This window comes from Kryptolebias marmoratus, linkage group LG4, assembly GCF_001649575.2.
Source record: "Kryptolebias marmoratus isolate JLee-2015 linkage group LG4, ASM164957v2, whole genome shotgun sequence".
Classification (NCBI taxonomy): domain Eukaryota; kingdom Metazoa; phylum Chordata; class Actinopteri; order Cyprinodontiformes; family Rivulidae; genus Kryptolebias; species Kryptolebias marmoratus.
The window spans coordinates 6,728,186-6,751,993 of NC_051433.1; the positions used below are offsets into that span (position 1 = coordinate 6,728,186).

The following is a 23,808-nucleotide window of genomic DNA, read 5'->3' on the forward strand; positions in this document are numbered from 1 at the left end:
TCTCTAATAGATTCATAATGTTGTGTCCTGCATGAGAGGCATAGACACACAACAGTATTTTTGCTGAAACATTCAGCGTTGATTCCATAACACGCTGCAAATTTTAGCATCAATTTAGATCTGGAGACTGCGAGCAAATGGAGTGTGTTTGCACTTTCCTCTCCCACTTCTGTTATCAAGCTCCCTAGCAAGTGAGTAATGCTGTTTGTGTGGTCCGTCTTAATGTGCTCAGCTCAGTAATCTCCAAGTACTTTCAGACAAATGTTGTCCAGCAGTACTCTCCATCTCCATCTGATGGGCCCGTGGAGAGTCGAACAATCAGCGACTCGTCTTTCTGCCAACAGAGCTCGCCTCCTCCCCGGAGAAAGCAGACACAAATCACAACTTTGCTTTGAACTTGGTTCCAGTACAGCCACTCAAATTAGTAAAAACGCTTGGTTTTATGAGATCAACTCGTGGTTATTTGGCAGAGGCTCACATGAGGGAGATGTTTTGCTGTGACTTTCTTTGTACTGACTGCCAGAGTTGCTGAGATCCTAACAGGATGCTCTAATTCTGTACAAGCTCAGACAGCTGACGCAATCGAGATGTTATGATCACCTAGACTGTAGAGGAGAGGGAAAAAGAGATTTGTGTCACATTGCCACAGAATCATCAAGAGGCAATTTAACTGGTCTTTAGGTTTACACATGATTTTAGTTTAGTTGCTGTAAACAAAACTATCAAGCATGGACTAAAAAGGGGGATTATATGTAGGCGTAAGTTTAGACAAACTGAAACCTGCGAAAGATTGAAAGTGAAACAAGTTAAGATTAGCTCTATCAGTAAATACACAGCTGAAATTTTCAAACAATCCTTATAGTTTTGCAACAATAACACAATTTCAGTTTACTTGGAGTTTTGACACTGGTCATTTTAAAACAAAACTAATATCAAAGATCTCAACTTGTCTTAAGATGTGAGTGGATTTTGATGGCAATGTCTTCTTGAAATGATAATGGTGAATGCATTTCAAAATAGTATTTGAGTAACTCCCTACTTTATGTTTTATCCATCTCTACAATGTTGGAAGCGGCATCAGTCCAGCAACAGTCTGCGTTCATGATGTCAGAGGTGTTTTTGATTATCTAAGATAAAAGCAACTAAAACACTGCAAAAATAAACAAGCAAAATAAGCATTCATAAATGACATGTTTTTAAAAAAACAGTGTTTTTAAAAAGCTAAATGACTTTTAATAGTCTGAATGGTAATATTTTTTGTCTTTCTCTGTTAGTTGAAGTTACCATTTAAATAAGTGCTGCAGCACTGTGCTGTTAGCACCTTTTCAAAGCTGATTTTCAGTGGTAAACTTTGGTACAAAACCAAAGCAAACTACCTCCAACAACTGGCTGGATGAAGTGACACGATAAGCAGAAGATTCCTCCCTTCACAAATACAGAAAATTATTCCAAACATGGTGTTTCTAACAGAGTCCTGCTCCTGAGATTTCACCACAATCTCAGTTTAGTCATTTCTGCCACTTTGGTTTATCCTAAAACAGAGTTGTGGGGAAAAAAAATGAGCATTTCAGATTCATTTACACTCCTTTGCATTTTAACTGATGCATCTGCTTTGACAGCTGAACTCCTGTAATAACTGGAATTAAAGGTCTCACTTCTGTTGTAAACAAATTGTTTACCAGGCAGTCTGTGATTGTACTTTTTTTTTGGTTCGGGTTTTACAAAGCAAAGTCGCAATTCAAATTTAAATCTACTCCTGCACCCAAGGCTGTGGTTCCAGTCTGGTGTCTGATGGTGTTCAGGTGGCTTATTGGAGCTGGTTAAGAGGAAAATTATTACATCTGACTGATGTGACACTGAGACCAGGTGGCTCATCACAACATGCCCCAAACAGGTGAAGCCTATTTTGTGGATGGGTTTAAGCAGATTTTTACATATGCATTTAGTGTGGTGATCAGTGTGAATGCAACTATCTCCTGTTACGGTCCACTCCTAGTCAGCCTTAGGGGTTAACTCATTAATTAACTTTGTGGTTTGGCCGAATTATGACACAGCTAGATCCTATCAAGCTCTGCACTTAGAGTCTGAGGGTGTACTTGATAAGGAGACCAGCTGTTGTGCTGTGCAAGCTGAACATCCTCACAACTTTAATACTTTTTCTTCTCTTTTGAGTAAATTCAGGCTTTAGACGTTCTGGACTGATCAGTCCAGACATTCTTGTGTCAGTGCTTACTCATTCACTCTGTCTTAAAAACTGCTTTTTCACATACAAGAGTAAAAAATCACTTTGTTTTTACAAAACTGCATTATTGAAAAAGATAAAGCATGCACAGTATTTTCATTTTTGTCCAGTAATTAAAACACAAAACGACTCAGTTAATGTTGTAAAGAAAATTTAACAATCTCATTTTTTATTATTGTTTTGTTTCTTAAAAATGACCAGTGCAAAAACAGGGTTACATACAGTAGTTAATATCAATTGGTGTTTAAACTTGGAAATATTCACATCATATAAGACAAGCAAAATGGAAAGCAATGATACTACTTAGTGAGGAAGTAAGCCAATCTTTTACCATATAAAAGTATTTTTTATTCACTCAAACAGCAGAGCAGCTTACAGAAGCCACCAAAATGTATCGTTTCTGTTCAATGCAAGAACTGAAGAACCTGTTTGATGGCATTATTCCCAAATTTAGGTTACATTCTCGTAGATTGGAGCTGAGGGCTGACATGAAAGCAACAGGTGCTAAATAAAGTATGAACAGCTTTGAAAAGATTTCAGTGAGTCTTCTTCTAAGAAACAGGTGCTGACTAAATACAGTTTTCACACAAGAAAGCTTCATTTAACCACATAGAAATAAAACTCTTCTCATAGGTAAATCATTAACGTTTTCTATTCGTTCCTTAAAACTTAATCCTCTTCATCACCATCTGATCGTAAATTGGTATCTCGCATGTGAATAGCAAATTTTGTGTTGCATAGCAACTGCAGTGAAATAGCTTTCTCTGCATCATTTGATCCTCTCCTTTTTCCGCTGTTACTGATTCTCAAATCTGCTTACTGTGAAATAAATGTTTTTTGCTCTGATTACAGCCTAATGGATAGACATAATGGACACACAAATGTGCACACAAAATTTCACACTGCAAACATCCCCTCGAGCTTCTTTTTTTTTTCGCCTTAGTGCAGCAGTGAGTCAATGGGACCAATAAGACAAAGAAGTGTGTTTGGGGCTGATACATTGCACAGAATGGACGAGCTCGAGGTGGCTGCTGCAGCTGGAGGGCAAAACAAAACCAGTGTTGTTGTTAAAGTTAGGCATTTTTACTTTTCTCTTATCTAAAAATGACACTCGGTCGGTTGTGTACCAGTAGACATGCCTCAAGCCAAACGTTCCCTCAATTACATAAACAGCTATTACAATGACTGACACAGAAAGCACGGGCAGAATTATAGGCTCTGCTGGAACAGTGTAAATCTGTGCAGCTCAATAAATTTCAAGTTCAGTGGCTGCCATACAGTAACAGTCAGACATAATGTATTTTATGTTATGACACAATTTAAAGCATAACACATTCATATTTTCTGTTTAAATTAACGTCCTAGTTTTTGGCTCCCATTTAGAGTTGTTATAAATAATTCAGCTTTACACTCTCTGAAAAACTCTACTGTACTTTAATATATTTCTGCTTAACATGAGCACCATCATTTCAGAACACTTCACTTCTGCTCCATCAGAAGTTTAAATCCGCTAAACCATTTACTGCTTTTGTTACAAGTAACTTTTCAAATAAACCTTCCTGCATACAAAAGTTATTCGGCTGATTGTGTTCCATTGTGTGATTTCTCTTATTCTGCGAGCTTCCCTGCATTGAGATGAGATCATTGTTATGCTTAAAATTTAAGCCACTTCCAATCAGATGTCACTGCCTCATGGGTCAAAGGCTGATAGTATTTATGTTTTCAAAATACAAGATTCTGAGTAAAACAGCTGAAATGTAGCTTCAAATGACAACAGTTTCAGAGTTGTGCCTTTCCTCTGATTTTGTACATACTGATAAAAAAAAATTGAGAAGTGAGTTGTTACCATTAATCATTGATCAAATTTGTTTTTACTTGGCGTTTTTAGGCTTTCCTTTCCTTTTTGCCTTTCATAAACAATGTCTTGAACAGGGTAGTATCTCACTGACTGTTGGGAGACTAGTTGGTAAAAGAAAAAGCTTCAAATTTCTGGGAAAAGTGGAAGAAAATATGTGAAATGTCCATTGTAGTCTCACTGAACTCCATTTGTGATTATTGAGCCTTGTAGTGGCAATTTGAGCAGCCAGTTTTGGAAAATCTTTGGTAAAAAAAAACAAAAGAGTTACTTAAGGCTCAAAAATGTCCTTTAAAACGATTTAAACGGAATCAACTTTCTGTTTCTATTACTCTTTGTAGAGATATACACTATGTACGTCAAGGTGTTTGTCTTACTATTGTGGATCCCATACCAATTACATGATGTAGTCAATGGAAGCCCCTTTACTCAAAGACAAAAACACATAAAAGACACCATTATTCAGACTTTATCTAATGGTGTATTTCTGTAGCTAATGGGTCTAAGATACTTCATGTACTTGAGGGATGAAATTAATGCTTAGTGTTCTTTATAGTAATAAGTCATTCATTTTCCATCTGCTCATGTGGATGGTTGAAGTGTATTCCTGTTGCTTTTTTAAAGCATCTCTTCTGATGATTAGGATTAGTTGAAATGCAGAAAACAGAGACGCTGCCAATCGAAGCAGCTGGAATGGCTGTTAACAAAAGGATTGCAATGACAGGATGAGGGGGTAAGCGTGCTACTTAAATCCCTTGATCAATGGACTGAGGGAATGGCCATTTCCATAAAGTGATGGAATTTGCTCCAAGCATGTTTTGTTCCCACAAATCCCAAACAATCCTATAGATAACTAGAAAGGAGGAATAAAAGACGTGTGCATCACAGAAGTGACTGCTATGGGGGAAAAAACAAGCCAAAGAAAAAAACATGACAACTGACAGATGAGCATCACACAGCATGTCAGCGACAGCTTTAGCTTTGCAGGACTGATTACCTGACAAAATTATAAGTTCTCAGGGAATAAAGGCAAGCATATAATCAAATACATGATTAACACAGCAGCATATGGCTCCGTTGGCAGGTCTCACTAAAAGGATGTTAGCTAAGTAAACACAACACAGTCATAAAGGATCTTTTATAGTTTGCTTCTTTGTTTGTTTTTTAATGCAAACGTTTTTATATTTTTAAAATACAAAAAAATGCATCTATTCAAACATCAGTCTGATTTTACTGATTAAAAATAATTTTATAAACAATTTTGTTTCTTCTGAATGTTGTCAGCCAATTAACTGAGCCCTGCTATTTATTTAACAGGCCACAAAGTGAAAATTATTTATTCAATTCACTGATCGACAGCACCCAAACTCAATCAGTGTGCTGTTATATTCATGTGAGTAAAAACAGAGAGGTTGTTAGTATTTGTTCTTCCATAGTTAACACAGAAATGTCACATTTGACATTTTTTACTTATTCTAACCAAATAAGGTGCTTTATTGACCATAACCTAAAATAACAACTGACAACTAAAACATTTTAGTTCATGAGACGAGCACCAGCTCTGACAATTTGAAAGTGAGCGAAAATTCTCACAGCGTCCTCTGATGGGAATTTTTATCCAATTATCAGAAAACACACATCTTGTAAATTATGTTGAAAACACTGAACTGATATTTTTAATACCTGAAAATGATCTGTGTTAAATAGCAGAATTTCTTAAGGTGGTATCTCACTGGACTGTGAGCAGTTGGCAAATGGCATTCACGAGGAAGTCTCCCAAATGTCTCCAAAATGTCTTGTGAATGTTGCCGGGTTCTTAACTTCCTGAAAATAGTTGCAAAAGGAAGCTGTCACTTGAGCTTTAAACATGTTAAAAAAATTGCCCAACAAGTTTTTTTCTTGAAATCATCACAGTCATTGAGGAATTCGCCGACCAATCTCAAAAGCTGTATTTTGGCACCTGCATGGGAGCTGTCATCTGACAGAAAACAAATTTTTAGCAAATTTACAGGTCTAAAAACTACACTGACGATAAATAATTATTTAAAACTTGTCCAAATCTGCCTATCTTTGCTCCAGCAGATTAAATCAGAAACGTAGGGGTGGCTGCTAAGGTGGGAAAGAAAATTTATGTGTGACGAAGTATGAATTTTTGCATGCTGTGAACATGAAAATAGGCCCTGATTTTCCAAAACTGGTTGCTTAAAACGCAACCACATGACTCAGCAGTCACTTGGTCAAAAACAGTCAGAGATCAGTGAGTGTGCAACTGAAAATTTGAAGGCTTTCTCGCAAGTTTCTTGGAATTTTGAGGGACTCATCTCAACAAAATGATCCAACAGCATAAAAGACCCACAGATCTCCTCACAAACAGAGCAAAAAAATATAAAGTGTTTTGTTTGTTTGTTTGTGTATTTGTTTATCATTACATATATAAATTTTATTTATTATGCTTCTGGATTTTTTTTTATTAAAACAATAAATTATCAATATCAAAGATTTTTTGCCAAACTTGCTCAGTTGTGTTTCTAAAAACTGTAACTCAAGCTTCTCCCCACTCTTCTCTTAAAGGTAACAGCTGCAGTATCTGAAGACTCCATCTAAAAACAAACTGCCTACATTTGCAGTTTTTTTCAGTCAGTAATTAAGGTGAATATTTGTGATAAAGATAGGTGACCAAAACAGCAGATTTTTTATTAACCTGACTGAAACTGTAGTTTTTGTCATTTCATGTTTAATAATTTACCACAATCAGACATCAATGATCGCAATGCATCTCATGCTGGCAGAAAAAATAAGGAATTATATAAAAAAAAAACATCAGTGCACTTCGAGGGCATGGGTAAAGTCCTGTGGCCACATTCCAGTATTGGCCTCCTGCCGGGCTTAGTGTGGTGTTATTTTGGAAGTGGCAGACCACATTAAACCCAGTGCTTAGTTCAGGAAGTCAACATTAGGTTGAGACTTGGTGAAAATATCCCCTCTGGTGCAGAGGCAGAGGTCCGCCTAGTGTAAATGCAATCCTCTGACACACATGGCTTGTCCCTCTATCTGACCCTGTCCCTCTCTATCACTCTATCTTCGTTACTGCCCAAGCTCAGCTGGGTCACTGCTTCTGACTCATCACGAGTCCTCACAGCATGTTCTGTGCCACCGGACACACGTTTCAACACAGCAGGGATCAGATAGCTGTCCTACTGCATCATCACACTGCACAGACTCAGAGGCAGACGAAGAAGTCTGAAATGTAACTGTAAATAAGAACACAACATTTTGATTTTCCATTCAGAAACAGCTTATGCACATAAACTGATTTCTTTTGATCAGTCACTTCCTCTGTCTGCCATGTAGGGGCTAATCCTACAATGGTTCCCCCTGTTCCTCCTCTTCTACGTTGGGATTCTGCTGTCAGGGCAGTTCGTCATTGGAGCCTTTCTTCCAGATGTACTTAGAATCTCTGTTGTTTCATCCTGCATAGCAGCTCTGATACTCACTAGTCCTTAACCTCTCTTAGTGTACAGTGTCAGTGTGGTGGACTTGGGGTGAATTACGAGGAGCTTTCTTGTCTTGATATCAATGACTTCAGTCTCCTCGTTTGGCACGGCTCATACCTGGGTGTCTGGTGTATGGCAGGGCATACAGGTTGATAAAATGGATTTTGGTCTTACCCTCCAGCTGGCTCTTCAGGACCTGCCTAAATCTTTGTTGGTACTTGGTTGTGGTTGACTTCGTTTTCTTTCTTTGCTTATGATGTTCTCTGATCTGGTCCATTAAAGTCTTGTTCCAATTGGCCACTTCTCATTGAAATGTCCTCCAATACCTGACATGGAACTTTGTTAAACTGGGCTACGTCCAAGACAGCATGGCATCATCTTTCTGTCCCTTGCCTGTTTCTCTGACTGTAATTTGAACCACTGTTCCACTGTACCAGTTGTATACATAATGTTAAATCAAACCAATGAACTGTTTATTAGTCTAACTCCAAAGTTCATCATAGATGTCAGTCTTTGAAATGGTTTACGGCAACTGTTTTCAAACATGCTTAGTGTTTGCTTTGCATAGAATTAAGACACTAAGACAGATTTGCTGAATCTTCCAGGTTATTTTTATAAATGATCTTTCTCAGTTGTCTTGTCTGATATTGAATCCTTCATAAAATGCTGTTGTGCTGTGTGTATTAGAGACCCAAATGAATATTCAAAACCATGAAAAATATTTTGACACAAATATGAATGTGAATGTGTGAGCCAGCTATAAGCTGTAATAAGATCAAAGTCATGCTAAATGGATCTTCAAGTTTTATTTCCACATTTTATCCAACAATGTGCCTGCTGAAGCAGAAAATTATTCTGCTGCTTTAAAGCAATGTAAGTCACTCTAGAATAAACAGTTTTCACTCGGGTCCTCATACTCGTACAATTAAGCTCTAACAACTGACTGAGAAGATAAGAACCATAGAGAGATGAAGCCAAAATAAAATGAGTAATGATGGCAATAAAGCAGCAGACCAGCAATCTCTTCTTGTGGAGTAAACACTGCTCTTTACCAATTTTAAGCAGCTAGTTGGAAACATTTTCTAATGCATTTCTAATGCAAATCAAACCAGATTTTACTACTGCAAACAGCCCAACACAGTCCTGAAAGCTCCCTGCAGCCCTCTTCAGCCTCTCTGCCATGGCTGTTTTTGCCAGTATATGTCTAATGCACAGTCTTGCAGTATAATTTTAAAATTATATTTCATATTTAATAGTTATATTTTAGCAGCATCTGTTGGCTGGGGCTGGTTTAATGGAAATTACTTCCCCAAACAACCTTTACTGATAAGAACTTCAGAAGCTATTAGTGAGGTAATAACTCCACATGTTTGCAGATTTGCAGTATGTAGGAAAGCTATCAAGCATCCTTACCAATTTTCTGGTTGGGATTCTCTAAGGGCCTCACCGCACTGTGATAGTGCTTTTTCACTGGGTCCAACATAAAACTGCAAAGCATTTAGTAAATTAATTTTTAGCAGTGCAGAATATGATTAAAATATTATTATTATTATTATTATTATTATTATTATTATTATTATTATTATTATTATTATTATTATTATTATTATTACATCAGTATTGAATGACTGTGATCTTTGGGCCATTACACAACATTACATTGGGAAAAAGAATGACAAACATCACTGTAAGTAAACTCCCTTTTGTAGTTGCATTCAAATCAAACCATGTATAAATACATATATATATAAGCAAAAAATCCTGCTGCACTCTCAGCCTGATTTCATTTAGGATAAAATGAAAAACAGATATTACATTGAGGTACACTATATAGGTTTTTAAGCAACAAAGTATTGAGCCATCCAAATGACTTTTTCTGGGAAGAATTTACTTATTTTTTGCCTTACAATGAGTGGGATTTAAAATGGCCTACATGCTGTCCAGATCTCTTTAAGAACTTACTTTGCATTATGTTATATGTCAGCAACACTTGTCACTTTTCTCATTCTGTACTCTGTGAAAATGTGTTTAAAATTTTAAAAAAGCTGTAGGTCATTTGTGGTCATCATGCAGTCTATTATTTTTTTACACTAAATCAAAATGAATGATTTCCATTTTACTATTTAAAAAAAAGCCTATAGTTCATTGCACTCTCAAGACATCATAAAAAGGTATATTTCTTTACCTGCATCTCATGTGGCTCAGTGTTGTTCAGATCAGATGAAAGCAAACTTTCTTTGACCTACTTTCTGCAAAGTGGCTGGCGTGCATCTCTCAGAAAGATGCCAGCTTCGTGATGTCACCCCCTTATTTAGTAAACTTGACTTAAACATTTCCAGTACAGTGCTGAGTCTTAAATAGGTCAATTTTCAGATCAAGAGATGAGCTGCAAGAATATAAAAAAGAAGCTAATTTTTTAAAACCCATAGACTGAATGACATTCCATATAAATGCTAACCAGGGGCAATGAATCTGGGAATCAGTAAAGATAAACATGATTTGGGTCACCAAAATACAATGGGATGGTTCCCTGTTTAGAAAAGAATGTTGTTGTTTTTTTGTAGAAATGATGCAGAGGATCTTTCCAGGAAAGCAAAACAGCCGCACTAGTCTTATTACCACTTAGGTTCTGAATTCCCATGCTGCTACTGCTGAACTTTGTTCTGCATCACAATAAATGTAAGGTCAAAAGGAGAACTTCAAGTTACTGTAGTGCACCTCATTAGCCCCCTTTAGGACAGAGTATGTGCCAGGGACTCCAGAGGACAGCTTTTTGGGACTCGTTCCAGTTTTCACGAGGGCTCCAAGACTGCACTGTATTCCTCTACCCAAAAGTCAACTATTACCTTTGAAAAACTGCAAGTTCTAGCCAAATGCATTATTTACACTAGAGCAATGCTGCAGCAGAAGCTTTGCATGCATTCATAAATAATAAAAATGCAGCACAACGCAAGGGAATGGGGGAAGAGAGAGCATTAAGAGAAACCCAGTCTACAGCATGGAAAAACAAGGCGTTTTAAACAGGGTGAACGCAGGTACATGACAAAAAAATAAATAAATAAATAAACTAAACTACTGACAGGTAAACAACATGAGCAATCAGGCAACAAAAGTAAAACAAAATTAGCATCTCTTGGGCACAAGGCCACTGAGCTAAACTGACGCAACTGCTGTGTGGCAACATGAAGCAGAGAGGAGGCTCAGATGAAAATTTAATGTAGAAAAGGTACAAAGAGAAGCTTTTCTGACACTTATGACAAATAAAGCAAAATAAAAAGACGTGGTTTATTATTTATTTTCACAAGGCTGCCACTTAACTAATTCTTCATCTCAGCTGCTGATGAGGGTTCAACTCAGTCTTTTTGTGACTGGTGGCATAAAAATAGTTTTTAAAAAACATTTTGAATGGGATTAGAGATCAACCCCAACCACTCACCAATCTAACAAGGATTTGCAGAATGTTTGGATTCATCTTTCATAAGAGAATAGTTAATAAAAGTTGTTCCAGCCGATCGCCCCTGGAGAGCAGTGGCTGTAATTGGATGTCTAAGTGAGTACTCTGACATGTTTGGACAAGCTAATTCTCAGAGCAATTTAGAACTTTAGTTTTACTTCATGCAAAGCTTAGTCGCTGTTTTCCCCCACAGTCACACACACACACATACTAATACTCTGCTTTGAACATGTCTAATTCTGTGTTTTGGCGAGACTTGGCCTCTTTCATTTTGGTCAAATTAAATGAGCAGATAAACAGCACACTTTTGAAAACCAAAAATCCTACCAGACATGTTTACAGGACAAAAGTTGATGAAAGATAACCCCAAAAACTCGAGGAATATTTGTTATTCTTTTCATATCTGAATGTGTAAAAATCTCATTTCCCAATACTGGTGTTGTTTTTAACTGCATTCTAATATCAGGTTTCCTCTTTTCAAACCAGCTTCCAGTTTGAGTTCAGGAGGCAGGCACTGCCTCTACTTTTAAAATGAGTTTTGAAACTTTCCTTGAAGATGAAGATTGGAGGTAGGGTTGGTTCTTGTGACCTTGAACCAATCCTTTAATTGTACTCCTATAAGGCTAGGCTGCTGGAAGACATCCTAGAATGTACTGAGCACCTCTGCCTGCTTTCCTGTCTTTATCACCACCAAGAAAGGCAGGAAATAATGTAATTGTGTGTGCTTATGTCTGTTAGCAAAATATCTCATAAACCAGAAGTCAGATTTTGATAAAAAATCTAAAAAAAAAAGTAATCACTGTATGCACATCTCCAACTGAATAACTTCTGAAGTCAACCTCATTCAAGATGGCCGCCACAGTCATGGCTAGAACTGATCAAACCAACATCTATCACATGCAAAGAGCACTGAGAGCTCACACAAGATCCTCATTTAAAAGTTTGGACTGTAGTGCAGCAGGCAATGTGCATTCCTTCAATGAATGCTGATAATTTCTTTCAGTTTTTTTTTTTGTTGTTGTTTTCAAACATGTATATGTTTGAAGTGTCATTAATTGCAATGTCTTCCGTTTTGTCTCAATTCACCATTTTTAGCCTTCGCTTTTGGGTTTCGTTTGTCTTTGTCCTGTTTTCTCACTCCCCACCCAGTCGAGGCAATCTTTTCTTTGTCTATGGTTAACGGCAAATGCTTACAGTTCCTCAAGACTTTTTCTCCTTATATTTTTGATGGTACTTTTTTTAAATGAACCAATTACCAGCAAGTGCAGCAACTTCAGGCTGCCCATTTGCTGCAGGCAAAAAGAAGGAAAAATTTGTAGCAGCATTACTGCAATGATGAATAGACAGGTACTCTTCAAATATGGGTGGAAATGATAAAACAAGTAGAAATTCCAACCGTCTTGACAGTAGTCCCTAAAATATGCATCTTAGTAATTACCAAGGATGTTCATGTGGGACAGGAAATGTGACATGATTTTCCTGCTTATGTAATAAAGGGATTATGGACATTATTGTAAATACATTTAAATATAGCTGAAAATTAAATTGGTATAATTAAACTGACCTCCCTAAGTAAGAACTCCCATTTGAATACAGAGACAGTGTTATTAAAATCAAAATTAAACTTGATAAAAAAGTAACATTACAGACTCAATGTTCACCATAAGTCCCAGTCTTACTGAATCTGACTGTACAGAATTAATTTGGATTATATTTGGAGCAAATATAATCCAACACTATGTTTGAATACTGTTGCTTATCTCAGGAAGCTTCACTTTTTTACGTATAGATGGATTTTATCTTAAACTGTCACTTTATAAATAAACTAATTTATGTTGTGATGGGACCATTGTTGCGGCTGAATAAATGAGTGAGCCAATAGGCTGCATTAACAGACTCTGTGTGAGGTTTTCCGCCGTGGTGGGAAAGATCTGCAGTATTTTGGCAGGGCTCAGTGTATTCTGAGAGGAGGAATGGTGAGACAGAAGAGCAGAGCTAAAAAAAATCTCTTTTCAAACTAGAGCCAGTTTAATTTTTTGACAGCCCTGCTTTATTCCCTTTTAGAGGCCCTTCAAAAGATTTTGTTTGTGCTGCTCCTTTGTGCCTTTCCAGCAGGGAGTCTTGTTTGTATTTTGCAGTCACACTTCAGCTTGGTTTACGCAAGCTAATTGAAGGTATGAACGAGGCCACATTCTTATTGCGTGCACACAATTGCAAATGCAAGTGAAAGAATGGGGTTTATGTTTATTTTCCCTTTATAGTCACTTGAGAAACTGATGCTTTGTCTAAACAAACTTTTGAGCAAGCAATATCACTTACAATCAAGATTCCAATCATATTTGTAATCAGTCAATCAATAGATCATGTTTTATTTGTAGAGCACTTTTCAAGAGAAAAACAAAGTGCTTTACAGGGGATAAAAACAGAAAAATAAATAGAAAATAACAATATTGCTTACCACTGCTTAACACTGTGAATTAAATTAGTAATGATTATAAAAAAAGAAAAGAAATAAGAATTGATAACAATAATAATTCTGAGTCCTGCGCTCCCAAAACAACGTGTGATTAGGTTAAGGCGTAATCTTCCTTACGCCTACAAAATTAATAACGTTTACAATAGAATCAAATTTTCACCCAAGTCCTACAAGTAGACAGAGCCAAAACAAACTAAATAAATGAGCCACTTGATCTAGTTACACAGGAACAATAGTAAAGCATGAGTTTATAATCGTTGGCATTCAGTGTCAACTGTGACCCTCTCCAAGTTGGCCTCCTCCAACTACAAAACATTTTTCAAACAGCCTTTTTGCTTATCCATGAGATCTTTAGAAACATGAAGAAAAGCGACTATGTTCATTTCGGAGAGAAGTCCTCACCGTTCTCTCATCAGATGTTGAGTTCTTACATTAATAATGTTCAAATTGAGCCCATCCTTTAGTTGCCTATAAAAGCCAGGTTTTTCTGACCTTGCAGATTATTATACACCTTGCTTTCGAAGGGATTTTTGATGGTCTGAGACTCCCAAGGCAGCAACAATGTTCTTAAATTTTTATTTGTACAGACTAACTTTAGTCTTTTTGCAACAATTGTATCCCAGTGTTACATCCAATTTAATAAAACATTACAAAAGATCTGCTACACTGGATCCAACATTTGAATCAAATCCACTATTTTCAACCTGCTGTGGATAAACGGATAGGTAGCTGGTAATACAGCACTTGCAGCCACTCCTAGTGTTGTTCCTTTTTCTCTCACTCCTCTTTTCTAACTTTGCCTTGCCCTTTTCCAGCAGCTGCAGCACCACTTTAAGCCCAGGCCCTGTCAATTTCCTCACCAAAGTATCTAAATACTCTGCATACCTATTACTTCCCAATAGGACAAAAACAGCTCTAAGCTTACCTTACAAAGCGGGAATTGATTAATTCATCAGAGCGAGATGTTTTTAATTACAGTGTCAAATGATCTGTTAATGGACACAGTGAAATCTGTTGCATCATTCTATATTTAAGTGGGTGTTCTGTGCCTGAGCCAACAATCCCTGGTCTCCAGTGACCGAGGTCATACCGGATTACTGATACGTGAAACTGTGTTCGGAGGCATAAGCAACACTTAATTAGCTCCTGCCCGCTCACTTATCACTGTCTCGGTCTAATCCTACAGCTTGGACACCGTTTGACACCGCTTTACAAAAAGACACTTACTGTAATGCCTCTAGTGCCAATCAGACAGGCATTAAATTAGGAAAGTCAAACATGAAAATGGTGAAAATTAATTACAGCGTTGTTCAGCTATGGCAGCTTCATAAGCCAACATTAGTGTGCGGAGGTGCTTAAAATGTGAAAAGCCTGCAACCTTGACTTTGTGGAGAAATAAATGGTGGCATAGCTGCCATCCTGCAAGGCAAGCTCAAGGCCCAGAGGTTGAAAACTGCTTTCAATGCTTTTGGCCTGAAATGATAGCGCAGCACATATTATAATGGCATTCTACCTAACGTCAGGTGAATGCTGATATGTGCTGTGTTATCAGTTTCCATGAGACTCTTTGAAGGCTTTTCCACAGCTTTGTATTTTATTCCGTAAATGAAAAATTAATCTCTAGATCAAGGACAGAGGCTTTTTGACAACATGTCACGTGTCTCTGGAATCATTTTTATTCTTCTTCATTTTGTCTTACCTGTATTTTTTTTATCTTACCTTTTTTTTTGTTTGTTATTAGGTTTGTTTTGAAGGCAGCAGTCGGGGTGGGGTAGAAATGACATTTTTTAATAAGAAAGATTTATGGAAGCTATCTGATCCAGAAATGTGAGAAATCATTGTTGCTTTGGATGGTTCCCTCACAAGACTGAGAAATTCTGTTTCATAAAATATTTCCTTGTGATCACCAGTGTGTAAAGTAGATATCCAGGCAACCTGCCAGAGCTGTTGACATGAATTCTGCTCTTAAACTCATGCACATGCATAACCAATAACGATACCGGCTTGTAGACAGCACAGACCTCAAGCATGTTGTTTTATTAAGCTTTGACAGCCACACTGATAACAGTTAATTAACTTATACCAATTAGCAACCAGTATAGAGTTTGTGCAGCTTATGTCAGAGAGTTATGTGATCTATGTTAAAAGTGGGTAAATTTCCCTAAAATGAGCAAAATCAGTAGCACAAATCATCAAACAGACAAACCAAACATTGTCAGTCACTCAGTCCCAGATCAAACCTCAGGGCTCAGTCTTTAGTGCGGTGCAACAGTTTCATCCTGACCTTTGCCTGAGAATAATATCTACATGACCAGCTCTGTGTGCTAACACTATAGTAAATGTACATATGCAGTACAAGGTAAACTGCTGCCCATTACAGTGGAAGAAACAGTCCTAATGTCATCATTGCACTGGCTCAATAGGGGTGTTTTAGTGCAGTGATTCCCAACCCTGGTCCTCGAGGAACACTATCCTGCATGTTTTAGTTGTTTCCCTGCTTTGACACACCTGATTTGAATGAGGTGGACTCCTTCCTCAACTTGATGGCTGATACAAACCAATTATTTTGATATCAGCTAACAACATAATCTTAAATAAAACACTAAAATCATTGAAGCTGCTGAAAATGATGAACTTGAAGTTGAGCATTACCTTGGATTTTATTGCTGATATGTTTTCTCTCTCTCTCTCTCTCTCTCTCTCTCTCTCTCTCTCTCTCTCTCTCTCTCTCTCTCTCTCTCTTCGTTGCACATTTATCTGGTTAAACATTCAGGACATAATAAACACAATTTATTCCTGCTTTTAGGTAATACCTCGTCCCGCTATCAATATTTTTCTATACTTTACCACCGTTTAGGAAATAAAATCTTCCCTCACAGCTCCTCATCATGTTTAGCCAGCTCATGCATTGGCAACCAAAAAAAAGGAGAAGACTCAGCCAAATAAGATCAGAACTAGAGGTGGACTGTCTGAGCGGTCAGCCAAAAATTTTATGCCAGTTTTTGGCATTTTTAAAACAGCTGGCATTGGCCACACCTTTTGAGGAGCACAGTGTTGTTAGACTTGACACTACACTTTTTTATCAATGCTCTCACAACATCTAGTATGTCTTTTAAAGTAGCTGCACTTTTTTCAGCAAACCTGGAAGGGGTTTACTAGAATATCATGCCGACATTTAAACAAACAACCAGTGAACATTTTAAATCTTTAACTTTTATTTTTGAGAGCTCTACATATTTAAATGGTTTTACATAAAATGTTACATTTACAGAGTGAATATAAATAATGTATGTGGACCTGCATTCTTAGACATTTTTTAACCATTGTACGCTAAATTACTAAGTGAAAGATTTTTAAAATCCCCTTTCAAATCTAGCAAATTGTAATATGTATGAATATTAAACTGTTTAACAGTCAAAAATAACAATTTTGTTTCATAAGTTGGCATAAATCTGATCTTGTCTTTAAAATTCAAAATCAGCCATTGAAAAATCTTGTTTGACATTAAATAGTAAATCACTCTCTAAATGATTTAAAAAGTAAAATTTCTTATCCTGGTGATAATATACTAACTTATTTTTTTATTAGAACATTGCCGAAAGCTACACCACTACAGTAAACATCACTGCCTTTACTTCAAAAGCTGATTTTCACTCAAATTGTGTTTCCAGTCCTTTTTAACTATATTTAGCTCGTTTTCATTTAGTTTTGCTCACATTCAGAGTATCCCTAAGGGGCGATGCCTATGCTTTCTTTCTGGTGACGAGGGGAGAGGAGGGAGAGCACCAGCCACTGAACACAAAATCTAAAGTCCATTTTAGCGTATCGTTCACTAATTCCTCAAACTGCTACTCGTGTTTGTCTGTCTGGCCTTTGGTGTCAGCTGCAGTGCAGTACTTATCTGTGTGTACTCCTCTATGTAAACTGACAGATTAAACATTGCTCTGGGACGCTGACTGCTCCGTGCATTAGCCTGATTGGTCTAGCAGATGGGTTTTTGGAAATAAGTGTTAATCAATCCCGTTTCTGCACTGTTTACAGAGAAAATGTTACAGCTGAGAGTCGACGGGAGCAGAGAGGAAGCTTAGGTGATATTAAATAAACTTTCACATCCTCTAATTGATTTATACGCTCCTGTGTTTGGCTTTTTATTGACCAGATAGTTTTAGAGTAAACACAGTTAGCCTTCTTTCGCTCTGTCCTGCAATTAAAACAATGGCCACTTTATAGTCACTATAAACAGTACATAAAGTGGGTATATAACTTGCAGAGTTCAGAATGGCATCTGGTCTTGCATTTCTCTCATGGCCTGAAGCAGATTTCCAGCAGTGTGCAGTACCAACAGCTGCGGTCATTAGGTTACCAGTGACAGGGAGCCCTCAGGTTGGTGTACATTCGCTCACATGCCAGGGAAATATTTATTACCACACCAAGGTGTAAACTGAGTTACAGATTTAAAGACTTTGTTGGTTTGTCTTGTTTTTACTGCCTTTCACACAAAAAATAACGTCTTAAATATAGTGCATCATGCTGAGAAGCAGAGAGCATGAATTAGTAAAGAGAAGTGTTGAGTTTTTGTGCTCATTGTTTCACTGTTCCCACAATACTTGTACTCCTAGTTTAAATTCTTACTGTGATTCTAAGACAAAGTAGTGCATATATATGAAGGAAATTAAAAGTTTCTTTGCTGCACTTCGAATATCAATCTAACTCCCACTAAAGTGCAAATGCATCCGTTTAATATAATCTACAGAAATCAGTGCCTGATGAACCACATTTCAGTTTCATAGATTTTGAAAAGAATGATAGAATTACATTTTTCAATGAACTGTGGTGACTATATGACTTGCTAAAAAAAAGAAGAAATTTGAATACACCTGCACTTTTTTTTCCACTTCCACATCTAAATAAATGAAAGTTCTTGCAAATCTAAGCTTGTCAAACCACATGACCTTGTGCCTCCAAAGTCCAAACTTGATATGCTTTAGAACAAAATGTTTCAGTGGCCTCACCAAAAACTGTTTTTTGTTTGTTTTTCCAGCTACACATCTGTTTAATCCTTAAACCTTGTATTGTGTTTACTTCATGTATATGAAAAACACTTTGTCTTCAATGAAAATTTACCTCTAATGTAATTTTTTTCCCACCACAATTCTGAGTTCAGTTTACCACTATCCATTAAAAATTTAATTAAACATTAAACAGTTCATAACCCAATTTTACTAATTTTCTTTCTTTTTTTAAAAAACAAATGTATCACTTTTCAGGACCACCATAATATGGCTGCTTAATTAAAAAGTTACTCTTTGCCTCAATTAGGATAAAATAACTTGTGTCAAATGAAAGATAATAGTTATGACAGCATATTTCCAAGTGAGTGTTTTTACCTACAGTAATCAATATATATTCAGTTCCTATAGTATTCAATGTAATGCAAATATTTTTTTTCCATTTATTTATGTTTTTGAATGCATTTTTACTGCTACATATCATACATTTTTTAGCTTGCTTATTAAGAATTTTCAACATCATCAAATATTCTGTCTTTTAATGCTTTTAGTTATTTTCATCTTCAGGAACAGGAGAGTAAGTGTGTGATGTAACAGGATGTGCTGGGAGACTAGAGACAGCTGATTTGAGCTGATGTGAAGTTAATGGAGGTTTATTTCTACATGTGTTTTCAAATCACATTAATGATTGACATTTTTCTGAGAGCATGATCTGAGGCAGAGATAAGGATAATAAGTCAGTCTTTTTTCTGAGCATTTGGATGAGACGCTTCAAGGAATGAAAAAAAGATCCCTCTGTTCACACAGAAGGATACACACATGAGAATCTGTCATTCCATCAGGATATGCAGCATTTAAAATTGAGACAAAATGGAACACATGCTGGTTACCACTGATCAGGTTTAATACCACTTATTTTCTCTTTTTGTGTTTTATGATTTACTGTGGTTAATTAAAAAAGGAAATGTATTTTTTTAAATATTCGTCTTTGACCAACCTTGTCATGTGTGACTAAAATATTCTTTCTTTTCCAGCCAGGGTTTATTTGGCCTGTGACTATGCATGTTAATACTTTATTACAGCCTGTACGATAAGTGGATTGCATAAAGCATGCTTAGCATAATCTCAGTGGTTCACAGACACACACCATATTCTCCAGGCTAACAGATGCTAAACCATAAGTTGATCCATGAGCTTACTTACCAATTAGTTGGTGTATTAACATATTTTTTCTCTGTGCCTTCTGACAGCATTTCTACAGAAAATAACACAAAGAAATGTTTTACTGTAACTGTAACTCGCCTTGTTGTGTGTGCAGAGGTATATGGAAAGCAGACATGTTGCTCACTGCTGACTCTCATACTTTTTTCTCCACTCATTTCCATGCTTGTCCTTTGCTCTCAGTCCTTTTCTCTTTGCCCTTTTCTCTTTTTTCCCCTTCTCCTCCTTTGCCTCCTTCCTCCCCATCACCTGTCTGTTTAGCTACCTGTGCATTACAGTATCACCTTGCGAGTGGAAAAATGTGCAGTGCAGCTCTAAAAAAAAATAAGCCTCTTTTCTGCACCACCGTTTGGCAGCAAAGGGGGCAGATAAGGAATAGAAAGGCCTGCTGAGAGAATTTTTTTTTATTATTTGAAAAAAGGAAAAGCACGCCAAAGGAATTAGCATGGATCAAGTGAATAATCTGCCTGCGTGAATATAAAATATGCACATAAGACTCCTTTTCTCTAACATAAAAAAGTACAAACAGTGCATATTTGCTTTCTCTGAGGAATAAAATATTCCACAGATACCTGCTTATTTAAAATGTGCATGTCTCGACTTGTGTTTTCCATTTCATGTTTTTTATTAGATTTCACATCCAGCTCCTCTCCTGTCTTTTATATTTTTCTCCTGCTCCTCAGCTCCAATGTAAAACAGCACACAATCACCTCCTCTCTGATAAGAGTTTGCAGATAAACAATACACACTTCTGCTAGAACATCATCTGAATAATAAAGCTGCACTTCACATGACCCAAAACACATTTGTATGTAGAAGCAAACCAACAACGAGGTGGGTCAAAAAGATGCTGTCTGGAAACCGAAAACAGATGACAAGATGCTTTGTTTTTTATTAATCAGCCTGAAATTTTGTCAGTTTTCATTAGGGTTTGTATTGAATGAGATAGTTCAAGGCATATGCAGATTTACCACGGGCGTGCACGTGTACGATGCAATCAGTAGAGATTAGTCGAGCAGCCATGCACCGATGCAGCTCAGGGGTTAAACCCAGATGTGTCAATTTATTGAGTCTTTGTACAAATAAAATCAAATTTGTTTAATAATTAAAAGCCATCAACAGGTTTGTTTCGACACACAGGCATCCAAGTGAAGTTATGTTAGGTTATGTTCGTTTCTTGCAGCCATCAGCTCTTCATCGGGTTGCACTTCCTGCTGTTTAGCTGTGTAGTTTTCTCTTTACTGACACATACGGGGTCAGGAGAAAAACAGCAGCATCTGTGTAAACAGCAACGAACACTCAGAAAATATGTTTAAAGCAATGTGAAGCAACTAATATTCCAGGGAAAAAAAGGTTAACTTGGGTTTTCTTCTTTTTGATGTAGAGAAAAAAAACTACATTTTGCTGTTTACTCCTAAGTTACTAAGACAGTGTTAAATAAATCTGCTGCTGGCAGGTTTATTAATTTTATCACAAATCCTTATTTTTGTGTATTATTTATTCATTGTGAGTTATGTTTTATGAAAGTGTTAAGCAATTTTAAAACAAGGCCTGTTTTTGAGTGGTCATTTTTGATTAGGTTGTAAATAATCTCAGTAAATGAAATAATGTTGTATTATATAGCAATGTGTTGAATCAAACCTGTATGGAATTTCATCAAATCATGATTAAAGGCTGAATCATATTACATCGTATCAGATTTTGCTGCTTATGTATCTTTGTTAAATTACAACAATGTCAGTGTGTCGAGATACGTATCACATCTGCCACAGACCAGAAATGCACGGCCCTAGATGCAGTGCATACATATTTATAACAAATTAATTAAAATATGAATGACAATAGGATAGGATTATTAATTTAAAATTTGTAAATGAAATTATTTTTTTAACTACACTCAAGAGCTAAATTACAAAACATCTGTAACCCATGCAATGCTAAGGTAGTGAATCATTTGAATTTTTTTATGTCTGCATTTATTTAGAAAAGTAAATTTTCACTAATTCCTGGTAGCTGATTATCACTGATCATCTCTCAGTCAATTTCCTGGCATCATGCTACAATCTCTGAGGTTTATCATTTTGAATCGTGCCACGATTTGTTGTGCTGCACTTGAAGGATTTAGTTCAAGAAAAGATATAAATCTACAGCTTCCAACACACCCCAAGAGTCATGGTGCAACTTTTGTTTGATATCTAAATCTGCCTTTTCCAATCTCACTCTGCAAGAACATACAGCACACACAGGTAAATGAAATGAACAGGGGGTGTTCAAATGGATAATAGAAAATACATGTTATTGCTAAGAGTATTTATCTAAATAAATGTTACAGCTTTAAAGGCTCCAAACATCCATAAAAGATTGTTAACAGATCGAGTCGACCATCTTTGAGCAGGAAACTTGAGTCCACATTCAAAATGGTGATTATTGATCTCTCTATTAGTGTCTGCATCTTTTCTTTTCTGTTCATGTCAGTCAGTGATGACTGACTCTCCTCCTCTTGTCAATGTGCCCGTGGCTTATGTTGCATTTAAGTGAGGTGGGATCAATCTGTCTAACAGCCTGACAGCTCAAAGCAGCAGCTTGGACGGTGATTTATTCAACCCTTTGGTGAAGTTTGTCAAATGACAGTGTGAATGCAACATGTGAAAGGTGCTGCTCTCAGTTATAAATCCACATCTTTTCACAGCTTAACAGCCAGTTCTTTCTCAATGTTCAGCAGTCTGGCTGCTGCATAACTGTTCGTATGTACTTTACCTGTTTTCATGATGTTGCATTCATGCTTTCAGTGCAAATACTTCTAAACACTAACTGTATGTTTAAAGAGTACAAGCAGTGGACTGTTAAAGGTTGCAGCCAAGTAATAAAAACTGGAGCATTTAGCAACTGAAGGTGGTATCATACTGGGCTGCAACTGTTGGAGACTGGGTCTGTATATATTAATTGCAGGAAAATTGTGAGAAAATAGATCAATTTTTAATTACAGTCTCACTGAATTCTAAGTGAGTTTGACCAAGTGACCTGCAATCCATGAGGCCATGAGTTGCACAACAACTTTTTGAAAATCACAGCCTGTTTTATCAAAACTGCATTCTGGGCCATGCACAACATTTTGTTGTCTACCTCCGCCTACATCGTACCCACCTCGACTTGTTTCATACCCACCTTGGCAGCCTGCTCTAAAAAGTTTCATGGCGTTTGTTTGGCCTGGTTTGGATTGTGATCAAGTGGTTGTTTGAATGCTACAGGCAGATGGATTCGCACTTTAGTCTGTTTTTTTCTTTGTGTTTCAAGTGAGTGTATAAGTAATCAAGACGGGGAGACAGCTATTTCATATACCCTATAGCTATAGGGTTTGTAGCAGCGTATGTATATATATATATATATGCCAACGTACAACTTTTGTTTTATCTTTCTCCATAATAACACTATATTTGTTCAGTACAGACATACTGGAGTTAAACTGAAGTTTTCAGTATGATTTCAGTATGATTAGATGTACCATTACACTACTAGCAGTTAGGATACCAAATCTATAGTGTTCTCAAAGTCATGGACTATATGTAACCACCATATCCATTAAGTCCCAATTGTTCTAGATATTTGTATTTTCAAATAAATAAAATATGCAATAGGAAATTGTAAGAAGAAAACCTTTTCTGTAAGTGTTTTTTTTTTAGTTAGGAGGATATACAAGGACTCATCTTAGCTCTTAATTACTCTGAATTACTCTTATCTTTAAGTTTCTTTCAGTAAATTAGTTAAAAACAGGGATTATACATGCACAATCACAGTACAACACAAATACATCATTCAAACATCTTTATGAGCAGCAAGACAAGTAGGTGATGTTTGGAGTGTGACTGGAGACTGTGTGAAGCCTCCTTACAAGACTGCTTAATGAATTGGCAAAATCCCCTGCTCCCTCTGCCAAACTGTTATCAACAATGCAGCCCTGGCTTCAGTTTCTCTGCCAGGAGGGGCCATTCTGCTATCATCCATTTCAGATTTTTTATTTTTTTTTATTCATCATCACTTTTTCACAATCTTGTTTTTC

The 23,808-nt window shown here is 36.7% G+C and overlaps 1 protein-coding gene across 1 annotated transcript in view; it reads right to left on the bottom strand.

The window, feature by feature from the left end:
* Window positions 1-23,808, bottom strand: part of si:dkey-238f9.1 (chemokine-like protein TAFA-2) — an 86,269-nt gene that overhangs the window by 34,402 nt on the left and 28,059 nt on the right. The gene's annotated exons all lie outside the window — the stretch shown is intronic.